The sequence below is a fragment of the Callorhinus ursinus genome, unplaced genomic scaffold (assembly GCF_003265705.2).
Source record: "Callorhinus ursinus isolate GAN/ISIS: 27379988/994484 unplaced genomic scaffold, GSC_fseal_2.0 scaffold12, whole genome shotgun sequence".
Classification (NCBI taxonomy): domain Eukaryota; kingdom Metazoa; phylum Chordata; class Mammalia; order Carnivora; family Otariidae; genus Callorhinus; species Callorhinus ursinus.
Genome location: NW_027397074.1, coordinates 39866265 through 39888439, shown reverse-complemented (window position 1 = coordinate 39888439; position 22175 = coordinate 39866265). Strand labels below are relative to the sequence as shown.

The 22175-nt window shown below is 40.1% G+C and overlaps 1 long non-coding RNA gene and 1 pseudogene across 1 annotated transcript; both read right to left on the bottom strand.

Moving 5' to 3' along the window:
- Nucleotides 1-48: 48 nt before the first annotated feature.
- On the bottom strand, nucleotides 49-21222 carry LOC141373871 (uncharacterized). The gene is made up of 3 exons (XR_012380248.1): nucleotides 21153-21222; nucleotides 2473-2538; nucleotides 49-209 (listed from the first exon to the last, which is right to left on the bottom strand). It is a non-coding gene; the product is annotated as an uncharacterized lncRNA (long non-coding RNA).
- Nucleotides 17844-20515, bottom strand: LOC112825126 (ATP synthase F(1) complex subunit alpha, mitochondrial-like; annotated as a pseudogene).
- Nucleotides 21223-22175: the final 953 nt, after the last annotated feature.

Below are 22175 nucleotides of genomic sequence, written 5' to 3'. Positions count from 1 at the left end.
GCCCCGGCCGGCCGTGCCCCCTCCCGCCCGCCTCCTGATTGGCCGGCCCGGGGACGGCGGCGGAGGCGCAGGGCGCGCGCTTCCACCTGGCCGCCTGCTCTGAGCCGGCAAAACTTGGCGTCTCCTAGCGCAGCTCACGCCGCTCAGATTGCTGTTTTCCGCAGGCACAGACTTGGTGCGTCTTGCCTTTCCCGGGCCTCGCAGGTCTCCTTGAAAGGTGACAAGTGACAAGTGAGTACAACGCCTTGCATATCATGGACGGAGAGAACATGGCTTATTTCTTTGTACAGAGCTTTTCGCTGACTTTGTGGCCCGACTCCCCAGATCCCCCAGAAGTGTTTTCAGTACTGGCGTTTAAAAGACTGCGTGTAAAATCAGTAGCCCTGAGTGTCCGCGTCCAGTTTGGGTGGCACTGAAGCACCATGTTCTTCCAAGGAAGTGAACAGCGGGTTTAAGAGGAAGCAAGTAGAAACAATTTAGTTAAGATTTTTTACACCTTTGAAAATATTCTCCACAAAAATCTTTTTTAAAGATTTATTTATTTTAGAGAGAGAGAGAGTACGGGGGAGGGGCAGAGGGAGGGAGAGAGAGTCTCAAGCAGAGTCCATGCTGAAGCGTGGATCTCAGGACCCTGAGATCAGGACTTGAGCCAAAACCAAGAATGGAGGCTTAACCGACTGTACCACCCAGGTGCCCCAACCTAAAATCTTTTTTAAAGCTGAATTACTATGGGATTGGCTTACCAACCCGAAAAAGGAGTAGGAAATCCATCACTACCCAAGGAGTCCCTAAACTCTGAGGCTCCCTACAGATCACCTACAAACTGTCTGTGAGGAATAATGGGCAAACAGTAAGAAAAATAATTCATTGAACTACAATACTTAATTTCAAAGTACTTTCCTGAACACTGTGTTTCAGGTCCCAAAAACAAGATATTATGTAGGCAAATCGTTTACGTGCCCCCCCACTCCTTCCTTTTTAGTGCTCTTTTTTTCCCTTTCTAAGTCGGTCCTCCTACTCAGGGAGGTCCCAGTCCCACTTTGACATCCTCACTACTTTTTGTTAATTACTCTCCACGAGAATGTTATCTCATAACTCAGCTTAACCAATAAAATTTGAAGTCTCCCAAACACTTTAGCATTTTATAGAGACAAAGAGCTTTCAACAGCCAGATAAAGGAGTGATCCTAAAATGGGGTTATTTTAGGGGAAGGAGCCCTACTCTCCCATCACACCTTGTGGGCTGCTGCTGCCAGTTTTATCTCTTTATGAGCACCTACCCCTGCTTTTTTTTTTTTTTTCCAAGTTTTACTTAAGTAATCTTTCTACCCCACGTGGGGCTCGAACTCACAACCTGGAAATCAAGAGTCACATGCTCTCCCAAATGAGGCAGCCAGGCACCCCAACTGCCCCTGCTTTTAAGCAGCAGCTAAGCTAACAAATATAAATAGCAGAAAGTGCCAGGCTATGTGAGCTTATAGAAAAGTGGCAGGGGAGTATCTATGTAGACAAGTACAAGTTAATGCCTTGAGTCTAGAGGGAAATAGTTAAAATAGACTCAGTGCAATTGTGGACTCTTCCAGGAAGATGCTGGAGCAGTAAACTCTGACCAAAGAAGTCAATGAAAATATGAAACATGACAAATAAGACTATGGAACAAAATAGAAAATGTTATTCTAAGCTTTTATGAAATTGGCGCCTTTGCTAATTAAAATACTATATGTGGTTTTTCATGGACTCTGCTTTAAAAAAAATATATCATGGAACTATAATTTCCTCCCAAACGTTGCCTTAATTGATCTAGGAAATAGGATGAACAGAGGGACGTGAAATAGGGACACTTGCCTTGGTGAGTATTAGATATTTTACAGATATAGTCCTCATAAAATAAGATAGGAATTTCGCAGTGATGTCTAAGTTAGGGATGTTTTTTCTGCAAATAATAAAGTAAACCAACTAACAGTGCTTAAGTAAACAGAGGGGTTTTTGTCATTGTTGTTGTTGTTAATCTAAAGACATAATGAAGTAGGCGGTTGCAGGCATTGGTTCAGGGTGTTTTCCCCATGGTTGCAAGAGATTGTGAAATCATATCCAAATTCAAGAAAGAAAACGGGGGCAACCAACATCAGCTGTTCCTTTTTATCAGGTAAGAAAGAGTTTTCTTAGAAGCCCTTCCAAAGCCTTTTCACGTGTGTGTCATTGTCCAGAACTATGTCACATGGCCACTCCTAGTTATATAAAGGAGTCTGGGAAAATAAGTACAGTACTTCGATTTCCCAGGCTTTATGAGAGAGGAAGTCAAGGAGAAGGTTAAAAACATGTGGTTAGTCAGACCATAAGATGTCATAACTCACCCCTTGAATTGCTTAATACCCAAGCACACCTTTCTTCCCATGCAGGTATTTTGCACTGAATGCATTCATCAGACCCCGAAGGAAAGCAACCCAAAGTTTCAGCCACCTATTGCACCCACCTTGAAGTTTGGAGTCTCTGCAGTCTGCTCGGCCATTCACTCTTAAATGGTTTGTCAGTTGGATAGCTGAAAGACAAGACAGCTGTTTGCCCCCTCACCTTCCCCAAAATACCCAATATTACAGTAATAAGGGTAGAATAGAATAATTACAATAAAAACTCTCATTCAGAAAGGGGGAGAATGGGAAATACACAGAAAACACTAGTCCATCACAAATACCAAATCCTGCCAGGCAGGAATAGTAATGACTCCAAGTTCCAACAATGAAGAAAGTTCTTTGCATGACCCATCAGATCGGGCAGACTCATTCTGCTCTCTGGAAGGATTTCCCTTATCAATCCCCTCCCAACCCCCGGTGTACCTCTTTGGAAGATGTTCTTATTCTAAAGCCATCTATGGCAGCATCTGACGTGGGCATTGGGGAAAGTGACTTTCCTGGGGGAAATACACAACTTTCACAGTCCACTCCCCATTGGTGCAAATGCAGGATCCAGGGGATGGTAAAGGTGGAAGAATCATGAGTTTCCCAAGCAAGCTTGAGATTTTGAGGGCTATATAGTTTCCTCGAAAATTTAGCAGGCTTCAAATTTCTTTCTTTTCTTTCTTTCTTTCTTTCTTTCTTTCTTTCTTTCTTTCTTTCTTTCTTTCTTTCTTTCTTTTTCTTTCTTCTTTTTAAGATTTATTTTAGAGAGAGAGAGAGAGAGCAGGTGGGCAGGGGCAAAGGGAGAGGGAGAGAGAGACTCAGACTCTATACTGAGCGCACAGAGCCCAGAGGAGGTCTCGATCCCATGACCAGGAGATCACGACCTGAGCAGAAACCAAATCAGACACTCAACCAACTTGCCACGCAGGCACCCTGTTTTTCTTTCTTTTGATCAACCGTATGTATGAGTGACCAGAGCCAAACACCTGCTTAGACAAAATCAATTTCTCTCCTTTTTATTTGAACTCTATTATACATACAAAAGCACATATACAACATATATGCGCAGTTTAGGTTTTCAATATTTTTATGAACATCCACGTAGTCATCATTCAGCTTAAGAAATAACCAATGCCATGGCACGCCTGAGTGGCTCAGTCAGTCAATTGTCTGCCCTCAGCTCAGGTCATGATCCCGGAGTCCCGGGATCAACACCCCCCCCCATGTTGAGCTCCCTGCTCAGCAGAGTGTCTGTTTCTCCCTCTCCTTCTGCCCCTGTACCTGCTTGTGTTCTCTCTCTCTAATAAATAAATAAAATCTTTTAAAAAAGAGCCAATACCAGTAATTTTTTTGCTAATATTTCCTTTATTTCTTATAGAAAATTTGTTCCTAAATCTCATGTTTAATTTTACATGCTTTTTAACTTTATAGGATTTGTTTTGAAAATTGTTGTTGAGCTTCATGGATGTTGATGTTTGTATTAGATATCCTGTTCATTTCTGAATGGTAATCAAGCAATTATGTAAAATTTACTTATCTGTTCTACTGTAATGGACATTAGGTTTCCAGTTTTTTGTTATTATAAACATTGCTATTATGAATGTCTAATGTACATCTCTCTTGGTGCAAGTGTTTTTCTAGGGCATGCTTAAAACAATTTTATGATATGTAATTATACATCAATAAAGCTTTAAAAAAATATATGTGACCTTAAACAAGTTTCTCTAGGACACTTGTTCTTGAAATTTAATGTATGTTAAAGTCACCTGGAAAGCTTGTAAAACAGATTGTTGGCCCCATCCTCAGAGCTTCTGATTTAGAAGGTCTGGGGTGCTACAGAGGATTTATACCTCTTCTTCTGGTGGGCTGGAAACTCTTCTATGGTATGGATAGATGTGTAGAATTGCTCAGTCATATGATATGTGAGTGTTCTCCTTTCTATATGTCAAATTATTTTCCAAAGTGTGCTCCCAGCAGCAGTATAAAACATATTGTTACCAACATTTCAAATTTTCCACTTTTCATGCTTGCCAACATTGTTGTTTTATTTTTAAGATTTTTTTTTTTTAAGATTTTATTTGTCGGGGAGAGAGAGAGAGAGCACAAGTAGGGGAAGTGGCAGGCAGAGGGAGATGCGGGCTTCCTGTTGAGCAAGGAGCCCAATTTGGGACTCAATCCCAGGACCCCGGGGTCATGACCTGAGCTGACGGCAGATGCCTAACCAAGCCCAATGTGGGGCTTCATCCCAGGACCCTGGGATCATGACTCAAGCCAAAGGCAGACATCCAACCAACTGAGCCACCCAGGCACCCCAACATTGTTGTTTTAATTGTATCTCCCTAACAATTAATGACACTGAACACTTCTTCATTTTTATTAAGCATGTCTATTCCCTCTCCTGCAAAATGTCTGGTCACAAATTTCTCCCATTTTGAGTGCTTCTTTCATTGATTTATAGTTCTTTACATGTTTTGTATAACAGGTTTTTTTTTGGTTGTATATGCTATAAATATCTTCTCCAGATGGCAGCATAAATTAACAAAAATTATTTAGTGTCAAATGTATCCATCTTTTTGTTTATGGTTTGTGCACTTTGTGTCTTCTTTCAGAAATCATTTCCTACCAACAGTCATAAATATATATACCATATATTTTGTTTTCTGCAATTTGTTTCTGTAATCTGTATATTATTTTCTAAAAGGTTTACGTTCAGAATGTTAATCTAGTAGAACTGACTTTTGGATATGGTATAAAGTTAGGGACCTAATGTATGTGTTTTCAATTTTAATATCCAACTGTCCTAGCACCATTGATTGAAAACTTTCCTTTTTCTACTGATATATCAAGTGTCCAAATACGTATGGATATCATTATAGACTCCTTATCATGTACCATGGTCTACTTGTCTACACTTTACCAAAATCTCCCTATATTATTGCAGCTTCAAAATAAGTACTAATATACAGTAGTCTAAGTACCACAAAGCTTTGAATTTGATATCACATAATATTAGGAATTACTATTAATTGTCTGAGGTCTTATAATGGTACTGTGGTTATACAGAAGAATGTTCTAATTCTCAGGAGATGCATACTGAAGAGTATTTAGGGTCAGTTGTCATAATGTCAAGCAATTTACTTTCAAATGGCTCAACTGCCATTGAATCTAACTTGTGAGTATACAGTATTCATCATACTATACAGTTTGTGTATGTTTGAAATTTTTCACAATATGATGCAGGAAAATAATGTTAGGAGGGTAATACCCCACAATATGACAGCGGTTTTATGCTTGTTAGAAGACGGTTTCATTTGTTAAAAATATTTTAGCCAACACTTTGTTGTTTTCAGTAGGAAGATTGGCCCAAATAACATTCCATGTTACCAGAAATGGAACTTCTCTTCTATTGTCTTTGAGATTTTCTGTTGTTCTCTTACCTCTTATATTGAATATTTAGCTCAATAGTTTTCAGCATTGATTCTTGTCCAATATATACACTAAAGGATACAAGTTTCCATCTAATTATTGTTTCATCTGGGGGTGCCTGGGTGCGGCAGTCAGTTAAGTGTCTGACTCTTGGTTTCTGTTCAGGTTGTGATCTCAGTGTTATGAGACCAAGCGCTACGTTGGGCTCCGTGCTCAGTGCAGAGTCGGCTTAAGACTCTGTCTTCCTCTCCCCCTGCCCCTCCCCGCTAAAATAAATCTTAAAAAAAAAAAAAGACAAATGGATTCTCACATCTGCTTGTTTAAAAAATAATTATTGTTTCATCTGTATCTCACAGTTTTTTTATCTATTACTTCCATTTTCATATATTTCTGACTTGTAATTTCCATTATGATGTTCTGATGTATGACTTATGTGGATGTTTTGAAATTTTCCAAATATATATATTTTTAAACTTACCTTTTGTTACTGACTTAATTGAACTGTGGTCAGAGAATGTGGTCTGAATGATTTCTACCGTTTGAAATGTGTTGAGATATGCGTGATAGCTTAGTACGTGGTCAGTTTTTGGATATGTTCAATATGTGCTTGAAAAGAATACATATTCTTCAGTTGTTTGGGAAGTATTTTTATATGTCCATTAAAATAAGCTTATTATTTGTTCAGATCTTCTGTGTAACTGATTGTCTGATTCAGCAGTTGTTGAAAGAGGAATGTTAAAATCTTTCATTCTGATGATTTTGGCAATTTCTCCTTGTAGTTATATCCATCTTTTCCCATTAATATTTAATATTTGTGTTTTTTATAATACTCCAGTATGTACCTCTAAAAAATAACGATACTTCTTTTAAATACCACTATACCATTATAATATCTTTAAAAAATAATAATGCTTAATGCCCTCAAATATCCAGTGTTAAATTTCCCCAATTGTCTCAAATACATTGTTTCATAATCGGTTAAAATCAGAATCCAAACAAGGTCCACACATCACACTTTGATACCTCTTGTGTACCATTTCAGATCTTGTTATTTTAGACACTGCTGCCCTGGCCATTTGTGTGGGACCTTCAGCCTGGTCCACACAAGTATAACCTGCCAGCCCTCACATGCCTGTCCCTGCCTGTCCCCGGGGTTCTCTGTTCACAGTGCAGGAAACTGCTTGCTCTTCACACATGCGCAAAAACCCAGAAGTGCTTGTAAATGCCCCGGGGGCAAACTTTGACCAGTGGGGAATGTGAGCCAATAACTATATCCCTCCTCCCCTACGGATGTTTCTGAAATGCATTTCACATGGCTCCTCAGAGGATCCCACAGGAGCGAGCAGTTTCCTGATCCATAATCTTTCCTTACACGGACTCTTTCCTTCGCTGTTTTACTTCCTGTATCTCTGGATTCACACGCTCACATAAAATATTTGCACTTTGAACCCAGGCTAGACAGTGTCCTCCATCTATTTTAATGTATAGGTTTATCCTTCCCCCCCCCGACCCCCCACTTTAAATAAGGACACTAGGCCCATTTTCCTATAGAGGTTTCCACTTTCTTAAGTTTCACTGAGGGGCGCCTGGGTGGCTCAGTGGGTTAAGCAGCTGCTTTCGGCTCAGATCATGATCCCAGGATCCCCGGATCCCCGGATCGAGTCCCCCACGGGGCTCCCCGCTCAGCAGGAAGCCTGCTTCTCCCTCTCCTGCTCCCCCTGCTTGTGTTCTCTCGTGCTCTCTGTCAAATAAGTAAAATCTTTTTTAAAAGTTTCACTGATTATAATCCTTTGGTTATGCTTTGTTCCTCTGTACTCTATATTTCCTATGAGCTATCTAGAGCTTTGATCAGATTGAGGTCCAAATTTTTGGCAAGAATACCTCCTGGGTGTTGTTGATATTCTATCTGGAATATACATGAGGCTTGCTTGTTTCTTTTCATAAGGCTAAGATTGATCACTGGCTTCAGTTGTTGGCAGCCTGATCTGTAATGTGCCCCTTCCCCTTTCATCAAATCACTTCCTTCACTTTTTGTTTTATACATTTTGAATACTAAGCCTGTATTAGGCAATATAAGTTTAGAATTGGAATTGTTATAACTGTTACATATTCTTGGTGCTTTGAACTACATATCAATGTGAAGCAAATCCATTTATAGTGTTTTTGGTTTAAAGTATTTTACTTGATATTAATAAAACTATACCAACTTTATGTTGATGGTGTATCTTTTCAGTCCTTTTATTTTCAACAGTAACAAGCAGCCAACACACATCAAAAACCTGAGATTTGTCCAAACATTTCTCCTCCTTGTTATTGTTACATATTCTTGGTCCCGAGACATAGCTGATAATAATTGGACCAACCTCCCACTGTTATCACCAGCCTAGGTCCTCAATACCTGCCGTCCTAACCCCTCTACTCAGCCAAGTCCGTGTTTTAGAGTCTCTTACTTTAAGCACCCCACTTATGGAATTGAATTCTCTGGAGACAGGAATACATTTTACTAAAAATAATAGAAAACCTAAGTGGCTTAAGATCTAGCTGGTTCAGCAGCTAAATGACGTCATGGCTAACATCTCTGCAGCATCCGTGGCCTTCATTATCACAAAATGGCTTACACAGCATCAGCCCTCCTCCTGGACATTTCTAGTTATCAAACTCCTGTCCCCAAAACTCAGCTCCAATTTCCCCAGCTCTGGAAAGGAGGGAACTCTGTTTCCCAGCCATACAGTATTAGACCCTTTAAAAACATTGAAATAGCTAATACTATGAAGACTTTTCATGAATATTCAGATAATTTCAGATTTCTGGGTCTTATTGCTTATGATGGCAATATTTCTGGAACACCCACCAATATCCTCCCTTGTCTGCTATGCACCTTTAAAATTCAGGACAAGCATCTAGTCTTCTATGAGATTTTCTTTGATTTCCCCACTCCCAAAGACTGTCCTTTCCCTGAACCTTCTATTATAGAATTTAGCACTTAAACAGTATGCGTGACTTGTCTCTTCCCTCTAGATGACGGATAAAGTCCTTCAAAATCTCACAGGTAGCCCCAGTGTTCTTCATGAGAACAAAAGAAGGTGAGCTTTGTATCTATGGCCACAGTAAAAGTCTCAGACTGGTCCACATGAGTTACTGGATCTCACTGACCTCTGATCTTCTGAGCCAGCTCCCTGGAGCAAGGAGTCTTTACTAATTAAGAACTGCAGGGGCACCTGGGTGGCTCAGTAGGCTGAGCGTCCAACTCTTGGTTTGGGCTCAGGTCATGATCTCAGGGTTGTGGAATCAAGCCCACAATTGGGCTCTGCACTTGGCATGGAACCTGCTTGAGATTCTTTGTCTGCCCCTCCCCGCCACTCACAGACATTCTCTTTCTCTCTCAAATAAATAAAATCTTAAAAAAAGACTCCTCCAGGGGGTGCCTGGGTGGCTTAGTTGGTTAAGTGTCCAACTCTTGATATCAGCTCAGGTCTTGATATCAGGGTTGTGAGTTCAAGCCCCACATTGGACTCTACACTGGGTGTGGAGCCTACTCAAAAAAACAAAACAAAACAAAAAAATACCTCCAGGGTGCCCATAACTTCACCTTCTTTCTGGAAGGAGGCAAGTGGAAAACAGCTTCCAGACAAGCTTCAATCAATATGAACGTATTGGAATGTTATTTGGGTTGTAGAGTACCTTTACTTTAAGCATTTTATGGCCTGCAATTTGGAGAACTTCATAATGACATGGTTATTGGGTACCTGAACACTACAGTCTTTTTTTTTTTTTTAAGATTTTATTTATTTATTTGACAGAAAGAGAGACAGGGAGAGAGGGAACACAAGCAGGGGGAATGGGAGAGGGAGAAGCAGGCTTCCCGCGGAGCAGGGAGCCCAATGTGGGACTCAATCCCAGGACCCTGGGATCATGACCTGAGCCAAAGGGAAACGCTTAACGACTGAGCCACCCAGGCGCCCAACACTACACTCTTTTTAACCTGACACGTCATGAGTCTCTGATGGCCCATGGCAGCATCACTTCCAAACCAAATGTGGAGAAACATGTCTTTGAGAGCTCCAAGTAAAGTTCCTGAGACACTTCTACTCAGCTGAGGGTTCTAAGTTCTATAGTAAAGCCTTCCCTCTCTCCAGTCCATCAGGGACATATCATTTTCTATAATTCCTTGACTACCACGAAGTCCTTCCAAGTTAGGGAAACCCCAGCCATGTTCCACCCAGAGGAGGGGGTAGAATAGACAGGAATGCCTCAAAGAGGTCACTGAGGCTGTCTTCACAAAAAGATCCTGGCAGGGGTGCCTGGCTGGCTCAGTCAGTAAAGCGTGCAACTCTTGATCTTAAGGTTGTGAGTTCGAGCCCCACATTGGGTGTAGAGATTACTTTTAAAAAAAATCACAAAGATCCCACTTAACATCTAGCACTTCTGGGATTCCATCCAAGTTCTATTTCCATTCCACTCTGAACCCACTAGCTGTATCTGGCTGGGCAGACAGAAACGCTGGAGGAAGATAATGATTCAGGGAGACAGGAGAAATCCAGTGAATAGAGAATTTTTCTTTGTTATGGTGTGGGGATATCTCACAGGCTTTTACCAGTGCCTAGGATAAATACTCTATGCCAGTTCCCACCAAACAACTTTCTGATTCAAAATTTAGCTTCTCAAGTATCTTAACACTGAAAAAGTAGGAACTAGGAAACTCTAGCATCATTAGATAGGAACAAAGTTTATTCTAAATGAACAAAGTAGCATTTCTGTGTAAATACCTGTCTCAGGTAATACTAGTATAATACTTACATAGAGCTTTCTATGTGCCAGGCACTGTTCTCAGACCTTTATATGTATTAACTCCTTTTATCTTTACGACAATCCTATGATGAAGTAGGTTTTATTGTTGTTGTTCTCATCTTCTGAATGAAGATACCAAGGCATTCAAATGTTAGATAACTTGGGCACCTGGGTGGCTCAGTCGGTTAAGCATCTGCCTCAGCTCAGGTCATGATCCCGGGGTCCTGGGATGGAGCCCCACATCAGGCTCCCTGCTCAGTGGGGAGCCTGCTTCTCCCTCTGCCTCTGCTGCTCCCCCTGCTTGTGCTCTCTCTCTGTCAAATAAATAAATAAAATGTTTAAAAAATATTTCTTAAAAAAAAAACCATTAACTTATCCACGGTCCTAACTGTTGGTAAGAAGTGGCAAAGCTGGGATTTAAACCCAGGCAGTCTGGTACAGAGTTTGTTCTCTTAGGTGCTGGGCTATTCAGTGTGGAACCTGCCCCCGAGAGACCTGCAAAGGGAAAGCCCAAGCCCAGGCCGTCGGGTTCTCACCAATATGCTGATCCTAACCAACCCTGCCAACACTTCCAGACCTTCGTAACAACTCAGATGATCCCTCCTTGTCCCAGCCAGATCTTGGTTTAAATAAGGAAATACAGGATGTGTGGTACATGAGGAATAAATCAGACTTATTAGAAAAGTTTTCACTCATGCTCAGATCATTTCTGATTTCAGTGTCTTTCAATATGCTAGCAGTATTTTCAACTCTTGTTCACCATGGGTCCTCCTCCCTGCTTCTCAAATTCAGAACAAGCTTCCCGTTCCATGGAAGGCCTTCCTCATTGCCCCCCCCCCCCCCCCGCAAAGGCAATCCTCCTGTACTGTCTGTGGCAGCAGCAAGCCCTTCATAATATATCCACTTTTATTCTCATCTCTCTAGACGGTGAACTCTTTGAAAACCTCCGTTTCCCCATTTGTATATTGAGAGTAATAAAATTCACCACCACCCCCTCCACGAGAATTAACTAAAATAATCTCACCCAAGCACTTACTTGACATTCAGTTTTCAGTGGAGGATAGGCAACTATGAAAATGTAGTTTTGTAACCTTGGGTAGTTGGTACAGTGTTGACACACAATATATACTTAGTAGATGTTTGCTCAATGAGTACACAATAATCCCCAAAATCACTAAGGATATACTTTTAAAGTCTTAGTTAAAGGTCTTTAGTAGAGTGCTAGCCCTGATTTGCCAGTTTTGCCTGTGAAAATTTCACAATCCAAATTGTCATGTACTTTGTTGGTGTCAGTTCATTTTTTCAGTTATAGTTGAAAGGATACTGTGACCAAGACTGTTTGAAATTAAAATAGAGAAGCAAATATATTCAGATAAGGAAAAGGTCTCCTTGCTTTTAAATTATTTCATTACTACACTTAGTCATCTTACATTTCAAGATAAAGACAATAGGCTAAAAATAGTCCTTTTGCATTTTTCCTTTTTTGGGTCCTTTCCCTGCTACATAGTTTTAGCTTTAAATAAAGAACAATTACTGGGCACCTGGGTGGCTCAGATGGTTAAGGGTCTGCCTTCGGCTCAGGTCATGATCCCAGGGTCCTGGGATCGAGTCCCGCATTGGGCTCCCTGCTCCTTGGGAGCCTGCTTCTCCCTCTGCCTCTCTCTCTCTCTCTCTGTCTCTCATGAATAAATAAATAAAATCTTTAAAAAAAAATAAAGAATAATGACTGCCTTCAAGTTATGTTATAAACAGATCAAGTTTTGTTATAATTACCAGTACAACAAAATTTCAATGTACCCAAAAAAATGTCTAAGCTCCTTGGCATGACCTACTTTACTGGATTACCATTAATACAGAAAAAAATCCAGACTAAAAAAAGAATTTGGAAAATGCCTTAGAGAAATGGGATATCTATTGGATAAAAACCATTTCTGACACTCGGTAAGTTTTGGTCTATATTTTACTTACTTCATTGAATTCATCATAAGTGTCTCTAAAATCTCTATGTTACTAATCACACAAATATAGAGAAATTGATTAGTATTAGCTCCAAGAACAAACTGGTGATTGACAGAGGGGAGGGGGTCGGGGGGTTGGGTAAAATAGGTAAAGGGGATTAAGAGGTACAAACTTCCAGTTATAAAATAAATAAGTCAGGGCACCTGAGTGGCTCAGTCAGTTAAGCATCTGACTTGATTTCGGCCCAGGTCATGATCCCAAGGTTGTGAGATTGAGTCTCAAGTGGGGCTTCGTGCAGGGCATGGAGACTGCTTAAAATTCCTTCTCTTACCCTCCCTCTGCCCCTCCCCCTATCTAAAAAATATAAAAATAAATAAAAAGTCATGGGGATGAAAAGTACAGCATAGGGAATATAGTCAATACATTGTAATAATGTTGTGTGGTGACAGATAGTAACTATACTTATAGTAATAAGCATTTAGTAATATATACAATTATCCAATCACTATGTTGTATACCTGAAACTAATATATTTTATGTCCACATTTTAAAAAATTAATTCGTATAAGGTTATTTATTTTACCTTAATTCTTTTGAAAGGAATAAAACAGCCATCCTATATCATTTTATAAAGCATCTGTTTTCTTATGCAGGGAATATCTTGTAGTTAAAATTACAGTTTAATAATTTTTATTCTTCATACATTTAGGAAACCTGAACCTTATTTTTGCAGAATTGCAGAAAACAGTATTGAACTTGACATAATTATTTGCACAATCTATAGACACTCCTTCCAGAAAATGCTACCAAATACTTATGGTGTATATGCATTATGCTAGATGTTCAAGATACAGGAAGACAAATGAACAAAATCCAAAAAGTAAGTAATGATAAGTATTATAAAGAAAAAGAAAGCAGATTAAAAGGAATAGAGTGAAAGGGATAAGGTGTTATATAGATCAAATAAATATCTCTGAAAACATAGGTGACTTGAGCAGAATCCTGAAAGAAACAAGTGAGTGAGATACAGAGACATTGAGAAAGAGTGCTCCAGGCAGGCAGATTAGCAAGTGCAAAAGTCCTGAGGCAGAATGTATTTTGCTTGTTCTTAGCAGAGATCAATATGGGTGGAGTGGTGCAAGCAAGGAAGAGGAAAAAAAAGCAGGAGATGAAATCAGAGAGAAAATAGGACCCAGATCATAGAGGGCTTTATGGATCCAATGGAAAAATGACATAGCCGTAAATGTAATTTTAAATTTTCTAGCAGCCATATTTTAAGAGGTAAAAGAAACAAGTAAAATTAATTTTGGTAATATATTTTATTTGACTCACTATATCTAAAATATTATCATCTCAACATGTAATTAATATAAGAAAATACTCATGAGTTACTTCACATTTTTTCCTTTCTTCCTAAGTCTTTAAAATCCAGTGTGTATTTTATACTCGCAGCACATCTAAATTCAGACTAGCACATTTCAAGTGCTCAAGAACCACATGGGGCTAGTGGCTACCATATTTTATCTATCAAATATATACAGAAATAAAGAGAAGAGTATAATGAATTTAATGTCGTTATCACCCACTTTCAATAATTAGCAATATATGGCCAGACTTGTTTCACTTATGTCCATCCACTTTCCCCAAACCCAGATATTTGGGGCGGGAGGGGCGGGTACCAAATTACTTTATTTGAAGGAATGGGACAAATGAAACAAGTTAAGTAGATATTTTGGTACCCAGATCCAGATAGTTTTGAAGGAATATACTGGAGAGTTTTGAACACAGGAATGACTTTTAACAGCTCACGGTGCCGAGTTAAGAACAGTTCGTGAAGGAGAAGCACGGGTGGAGACAGGAATGCCTGTGATGAGAGTATTGTAATAATCCTGGTGAACTGATAGCACCTTAGTCTCTGGGGTGGTGGTGGCAGGGGAGATGGTGAGGCATGGAGGATTGGTTGGATCTTCACTATATTTCAAGGGTAGAAGCTGACAGGATAGACTGATGGAACAGTTACGGAATCTGAAAGAGAAGAGTCAGGATGACTCCTAGGTATTTGGCCTAAGCAACATGATAGGGTTGTCATTTACTGAAATAGGGGAGGCTGCAAGAGGCACAGCTGGACGGGTATCAAGGGTTCATTTTTGGACGTGTGAAATTTAAACTACCTGTTAGATATCCAGGTACAGACAGCGAATGAAAAGCTGGAGACCTAGATCTGCCATTCAGAGAAGTCATCTAGGCAGGAGATATAAATTTGAGAGTGCTCAGAAAACAAATGAGGTTAAAAACCACGGGACAAGATGTGTTCAGTAGGAAGTGAATATTCGTAGAGGAGAGGTCCTAGTGCACGCCAAGGTTTACAGCAGGAAGAGAGGAGGAAGCAGGAAAGGAGACTGAATAGAAGCCCCAGTGAGCCAGAAAAATAAATAAATAAAACCCAAGAAAAAGTATTGTCCCAGAAGACAAGTAAAAGAAGTATTTCAAGGAGGAGGTAGGAAGCAAAACACAAAACTAAATTGAAAAAGAAAATAAAAATCAATACCAAGAATTTGAAAACAAACTGAAGCAAATGAACCTACTGGTGTACCCATTTGGTGACAAAATCACACAGAGAAAAGAATTATTCCATCTGACCTTTGAACAAAGTATTTTGACTATAGAGTTCTGAGTGGGATATAATCTTTGGGCAAAAAAATTAAAAAGGCAAACAACCTTAAATTATCTAGTTTCATTTAGTAGTTTTATTGTTAATAGCAACAACTGTATTATTGTTTGGAAAACAACATATGCATATTTTAATATACTACTAAGAAACTTATGTTAAAGCTGTTCAACATTGAAAGGCCAGTTAAAAAAACAAAAACAAAAACAAAAACAAACCTTGTGGGGCGCCTGGGTGGCTCAGTCAGTTGAGTGCCCAGCTCTTGATTTTGGCTCAGGTCATGATCTCAGGGTCGTGGGATCAAGTCCCACATTGGGCTGTGCGCTCAGTGCAGAGTCCGCTTCACATTCCCTCTCCCTCCCACTCACTCGCTCTCTCAAATAACTAAATAAAATCTTTAAAAAAAAAAAAAACTTGTAATTTTAAATTATAGTTACAAATATCAGTATAAACATGTACTTTTTTTAAAAGATTTTTTTATTTATTTTTTTTAACAGAGAGAGAGACAGCAAGAGAGGGAACACAAGCAGGGGGAGTGGGAGAGGGAGAAGCAGGCTTCCCGCCGAGCAGGGAGCCCAATGTGGGATTCAATCCCAGTACCCCGGGATCATGACCTGAGCCGAAGGCAGACGCTTAATGACTGAGCCACTCAGGCGCCCTGTACTTTTAAATTTTTTTTATACTTAGTTATTTTCTAGTTCTGTCCACTGAAGAGGCCAAGAAGCAACATAATTAGGTAGCAACAAGAATCCAATATTGGGAGGCGCCTGGGTGGCTCAGTCATTAAGCATCTGCCTTCGGCTCAGGTCATGATCCCAGGATCCTGGGATCAAGCCCTACATCGGGCTCCCTGCTTGGCGGGAAGCCTGCTTCTCCCTCTCCCACTCCCCCTGCTTGTGTTCCCTCTCTTGCCGTGTCTCTCTCTCTGTCAAATAAATAAATAAAATCTTAAAAAAAAAAAGAATCCCATATTGTGGTCTTAAAACACCATTTCACACTAAAAGGACTCGGGATTTTCCAGTCAATTCCAAGAAATATACCAGCTGAGCTTGGATTATCTTATTGTACCAGAAAAAGAAGAGGCTATCAAAAGCTAATATTGTCATAGCAAACACATGCAGAAGCTTCAAAAGTTTCCCATTCGTACCCAAAATAGAACAATTTGAGTGTCAACACCTGCAACTGACAGAAAGACAGCGAATGTGTAAAGCCTTGGTTCAGACTGCTATTCAAAAAGGGAAAAAGACAAAGATGTTAAGGACATCATGGAGGTTGCTAGGTAACCAACACATCACTGTAAAATTGGATAATTAAAAGGAAATAACTAAAGATCTCTCCCTGCCTTTCTGGTATGAACAGTATTTCAGGATAACCAAATAACCCTCGTGGGTATAAGAAAGCTCCTCTATACAGAAGAATTCTAGCTAATAAATGAAGAAGGAATAATTGAACTAGAAAATCACCATCTTTCGACCCGTTTATTTTTTTTTGTCTTAGACTATTTTTTTAAATTTTATTATGTTATGTTAATCACCATACATTACATCATTAGTTTTTGATGTAGTGTTCCATGATTCATTGTTTGCATATAACACCCAGTGCTCCATTCAATACGTGACCTCTTTAATACCCATCACCGGGCTAATCCATCCACCCACCCCCCCTCCCCTCTAGATCGACCCCTGTTTATTTTTAAATGAATCAGACAGTGTTAAGCGATAGGTACCAAAATCATTAAGTGAATGATTGTTGGAAAACTTTACAGTGAAGGAATCAGGCTGTCACCACATAAACAACTTAAGCATTACTAAAAGTGAAGCCATCTGATCCTATGTGGCTCTTGAGGTGATGAAATAATACGGAGTATGTAACATTACCTATAGCATGTTCTTGTCAAGAATCTAAAATACAATTTAAGCAAGTCTTTAGATCTAACTTCTAGTCTGCAGGAAATACAGAGGATGAAAAAGCAAATTAAACACCACAAAGATACAACTGAAACATTCTACAGGACTACTGACCCAGTTTCTTCAAGAAGCAAATCAAATAATGGAGGGGGAAATGGAGCACTTCTGCAAATGAAAGTGTAAGAACCATATGTGGACCTTGTTTGGATTCTGGCTTGAAAAAATAATAATTGTAAGAAGACATTTTTTGAGATGATAGGCAAATCTGAATAGTTTGTATTATAACTTAAGAAATGAGTATTTCGATAAATGTAAAAATGGCCTTGTGGTTCTATAAGAAAATTTTTTTTTGTCTTTTAAAGCATCATGAAGTGGTCAGGATAAAGTACCATGCCTTTTAAAATTTGTTTTTAAATACTCCAGGCAAGGGGCACCTGGGTGGCTCAGTCGGTTAAGCGTCTGCCTTTGGCTCAGGTCATAATCCTGGGGTCCTGGGATCAAGCCCCGCATCGGGCTGCCTGCTCAGCGGGAAGCCTGCTTCTCCCTCTCCTACTCCCCCTGCTTGTGTTCCCTCTCTCACTGTGTCTCTGTCAAATAAATAAATAAATAAAATCTTTAAAAATAAATAAATACTCCAGCCAAGAAATATAAATAAATTAAATAAATAAATTTACAATAGAAACAGTTCCAGCTTATCAAGCTATCCCCTTACACCAGCATAGATAGTAGCTACTTGTTCCTCAGTAGCCACAGGACCATACTGTCCTTGCTTCAGACACTCAGATGCACATCACAACTCAAGAGTTGGTTGAGTGGCGGCATGGAGGTCGGAAGCGAATCGGGCAAAAGCAGCAACTTCATGATTAAGAGCCAATTCCAGCTTTGTGGCACCTGCCACCTGCTTCATGGCCCTGGTTTGGGCAGCAGATCTGACAAAGGACACAGATGAACCAACACTAATGGTAAGGCAGATAATTTTGTAGAACATTTCTGTTTCCAAGAAGATCTGTCGGTCAGGGATGGAAATGATATTCATTAGATCATAAGTGGACACAACACCTGCTATGTTTCTATGCGTGGTAAAGCAGTCAAGGAGCCACTACAAAAAGAATCATTCATTTCGGCTGCTCTCTCCCAGCAGATGGGAGTGCAGGTAGAACACATCACCAGGACAGTCTTCACGAGCAGCAGAGATGTGACAATAAGCAACAGACTGTTTGGATAACTCATCATAGGTCAGTGAAGCATGTTTGCCATTATCCTTAAAATATTCTATTGAACAGCCAGAATAAGGAGTCAGGTACTGACGTGGGGCAGAATCAGTAGCAGTGGCTGAAACCACAACGGTGTACTTCATGGCATCTGCATCTATAAGTCTCTTCACCAAATGGGCAACAGTGGATCTCTTTGGACCAATAGCAATGTAGATATAGTACAGCTTCTTCTTTTCATCAGATTCATCACTGAAACATTTCTGGTTAATGATTATGTCAATCTTTGATGTTTTGCCAGTCCATTGGACACCAATAATCAACTCAGGTTGACCAGGACGGACCAATTAGCACCAAGCTATCCACAGCCTTAGTGTCAGTCTGCATTGATTTCTGCACAGAGATTGGAGGAATGATCCCAAGTGGCGCTTTCAGGCCAACTTGCCTATGGTTCTTGGAACCAATTACCAATGGCACCTACCACATGACCCAATAACTGCTCACCAACTAAATCATCCACAATGGCTCCTGTCCTCTTCACAATATCTCCTTCCTTAATTAGTTTTCATTTCCAAATACACCACCACCAACATTATTAGGTTCCAAGTTCAGATAACATATGCTTCAAGCTTAGAAGAAAACTCTACCATTTCTTCTGCTTGAACATTCCTCAGCCCATGTACTTGAGCAATACCATCACCAATACTTAAAACACATCCAGTCTCTTCAAGGTCAGCAGAGGTATTAGCTCCAAGAATACACTCTTCAGAACCAGAGGACACCCCAGTAGCGCCAGTCTTCTGAGGGCAGGTGTTAGAGGCATGGAGGTTCCTTGTGACAATTAAGGATGATTGCCAAGCATTTTTGGAGACCAGACCAGCCTTCTGAGAGAGGATTTTTTTCTTTTCTCATGTTAAATTAACAAATAAATATTCAGCACCTATTTTGTACAAGGCCTCATACTAGAAACTTGAGATGAACAATCTGATTATTCTTTTATATACTTTTTTCTTAAGAACTTACAGGGTTTTAGACACACTCTGTTTATTGTACCAAACCCCATGGGGTCACATAGGATAGCATCATCAATGCTTTGGAGTTGGATGCACTCAATCAGAAATTACATATTTGCCAAAAGTCAAACTGTTAAGGCAATGGAAGTTAAGAATCAAATTTTCATGGGCACCTGGGTGGCTCAGTAGTTAAGCGTCTGCCTTCAGCCCAGGTCATGATCCCAGGGTCCTGGGATCAAGCCCCACATCAGGCTCCCTGCTCAGTGGGAAGCCTGCTTCTCCCTCTCCCACTCCCCCTGCTTGTGTTCCCTCTCTTGCTGTGTCTCTCTGTCAAATAAACACAATCTTATTTTTAAAAAAATCAAATTTTCTCAACTTCAACTTTAAAAATCTAAAGTTATTTTAAAACAATCAACTTCAAAATGATATTTATTTTCTTTATTAAAATATAGTGACTTTTTTACCTAGAAATAACAAGGATAAAAGGTTTGATAACAGCCTACTTAAATAACACCCATCTATCACAATATATTCAATATTTACTACATGCCAGATACTGTCCACTCAACACTTTTGGACTGAATCTCCCAGTTCAGATTTGAAGAAAAGAGCAAAAGGGGATGTTTTCCCCCTTTTCAAACTCATGAAGAGGAAAACTTTATCATTCTAGAAATAAAGGGCAGAGCAGCCAGGTGCTGGGAACCTGGCAGTCTCTGAATATACAGAAAAGGCTCTTACTTTAGAAGGGGTGGTGAGGGAAGGCTTCTGTGGAAGTGGTGTTTCAGCTGAGACTTGAAGGATGAGAAGAAGCCACTCATGCAAAGAGCTGAGAGAAGAGCATTCCAGACAGAGGCAAGAGTATAAACGACTGACTGCTGACACAGAGCCCACAAGTGATATGAGATCCCAAAGAAGAAAGATCAATCCTTTGAGGTTGGGAACCAGAAACTTGGAATCCTAAGTAGGTAAAACAAGAGAGCACATCAGAGAAAAGGACCAGGCATTCTAGGCAAGGAAATGGAAAGGAACAAATCTGGACTATGTGATGGAAAACAGGGCAGGCAAACCTGACACGGAGGAAACAATAGGACTGTTTCAAAGCCATGACCAGTTCTGGGCCCGGCTTTATCTGTTTGGAATTCCAACATTACCTTCTAAGATGGTGGAAGGGCTCCAGCTGTACCTAGAGTTGGAACACCATTCCCAGGTGGCTGGCCCTCAGGCCTTACCGCAGGCAAGAAATACTAGTTATTTTGGTTTTGCAAAAGCAAAGGAAAATACTTTCCTTCTGGCCTGAGTTGTGAAGAAACCAATTCTCCCCGCTTTGGTGCCAGTGTACATGAAGCGTAGACTCCCCAAAGAAGACAGGGATGGCAGGTGTAGCTTAAGTCTTCCTGAGGGTAAAAGAAGGATCAAGGCCATCATTTCCCTGGTGAAGTTACCTGAGTCCTAATCAACAATAAGAACAATTGCCTCCTTTTAGAGTTGTGGCCTGGGCTTCCTTTTTAGCCTCAGGAAGACTTTATCATTCTAGAAACACAGGGCAGAGCGGCAGTGACTTCTGTGGTCTCTCAGCCCCTGAGCTGAGGCTCTGTGTCAGAAAAGTCACTTGTTTTAATCAGAGAAAGAGCTACCTTTCTTCTGCTCTTCACCATGGTTATTTAGTACTGTATTAAAACCCAATATTGTTTTTAATACATGATATTTAAGAAAGAAGATAAAAAGAATTAAGTCATGCAGAGAGACAGAAAGTGATTTTTATCTTAAAATTCTCAAGAGTCATACCACTTTCCCTGGGTGACTTTAATTCCAAGCACCACTTAGTTATTTTCCAGGGCAGAAAATGACAGCATCCTGAGGAGAAAGAGAACAAACTACATTAATTTATCAAAACCACCCTCCCCCCCAACTTCTACCTGCCTTCCTCCTACAAGTGATTCTTTGCCTGGAAGCTAAGGGGAAAAGGATATCTGTAGCTAAAAGGCATTCTCAGAGTTAGCAATAAACAGTCTTTACATTCTTTACTTTTTTTTTTAAGATTTTATTCATTTATTTGACAGAGAGAGAGACAGCGACAGAGGAAACCCAAGCAGGGGCATTCTTACATTTTTAAATACATCCGGTTCAGGGGAGGACCAAACAGCTGCCCTTTTATTACATGGGGCGAGTAATAATGGACAATGCTAAAAACAAGGAGGACTTCCATGTCACTTTTTACCTCACTTCTCTACAGAGAGGTCAATTCCAGTCTGATGACCAGTGTGTGGACCAGAAAGAAAAGAGGTGGATCCAGAGCTTCTGCAATTTAAAATGCTCTCAAATCTTGGGGTACCTGGGTGGTGCAATAGATCTGAGGCTCAGGTCATGACCTCAGGGTCTTGAGATCAAGCCCCGCGTCAGGCTCCACACTCAGCACAGAGTTTGCTTGAGGTTCTCTCTCCCTCTTCCTCTGCCCCTCCCCCCCTCAAATAAACAAATAAATATTTTAAAAATAAAATAAAATGCTCTCAAATCAACAGGCAAGCTTTGGAGAAATGGCTAGATGTTTTTAAGGCTTTGTTAATATTTTAGAAAACTCAGGAGATACTATGTGAAACTCTTAAATCAGACACTATCAAGTCATTATTGAGACAATCTCAGGCTTCTTCCAGAGTCAAGTCCATCTGTAAAACCTAAGGAGATTACAAGGAAGAAAATGGACCAAGAGTGGAGCTGACTCCCACTCTGTCTGGCCTCTAGGAACTGGAAAATGATAGAAATATTTTGGCCCCAGAAAAATCCCTACCCTAAGCCTTGCAAATAAAATCT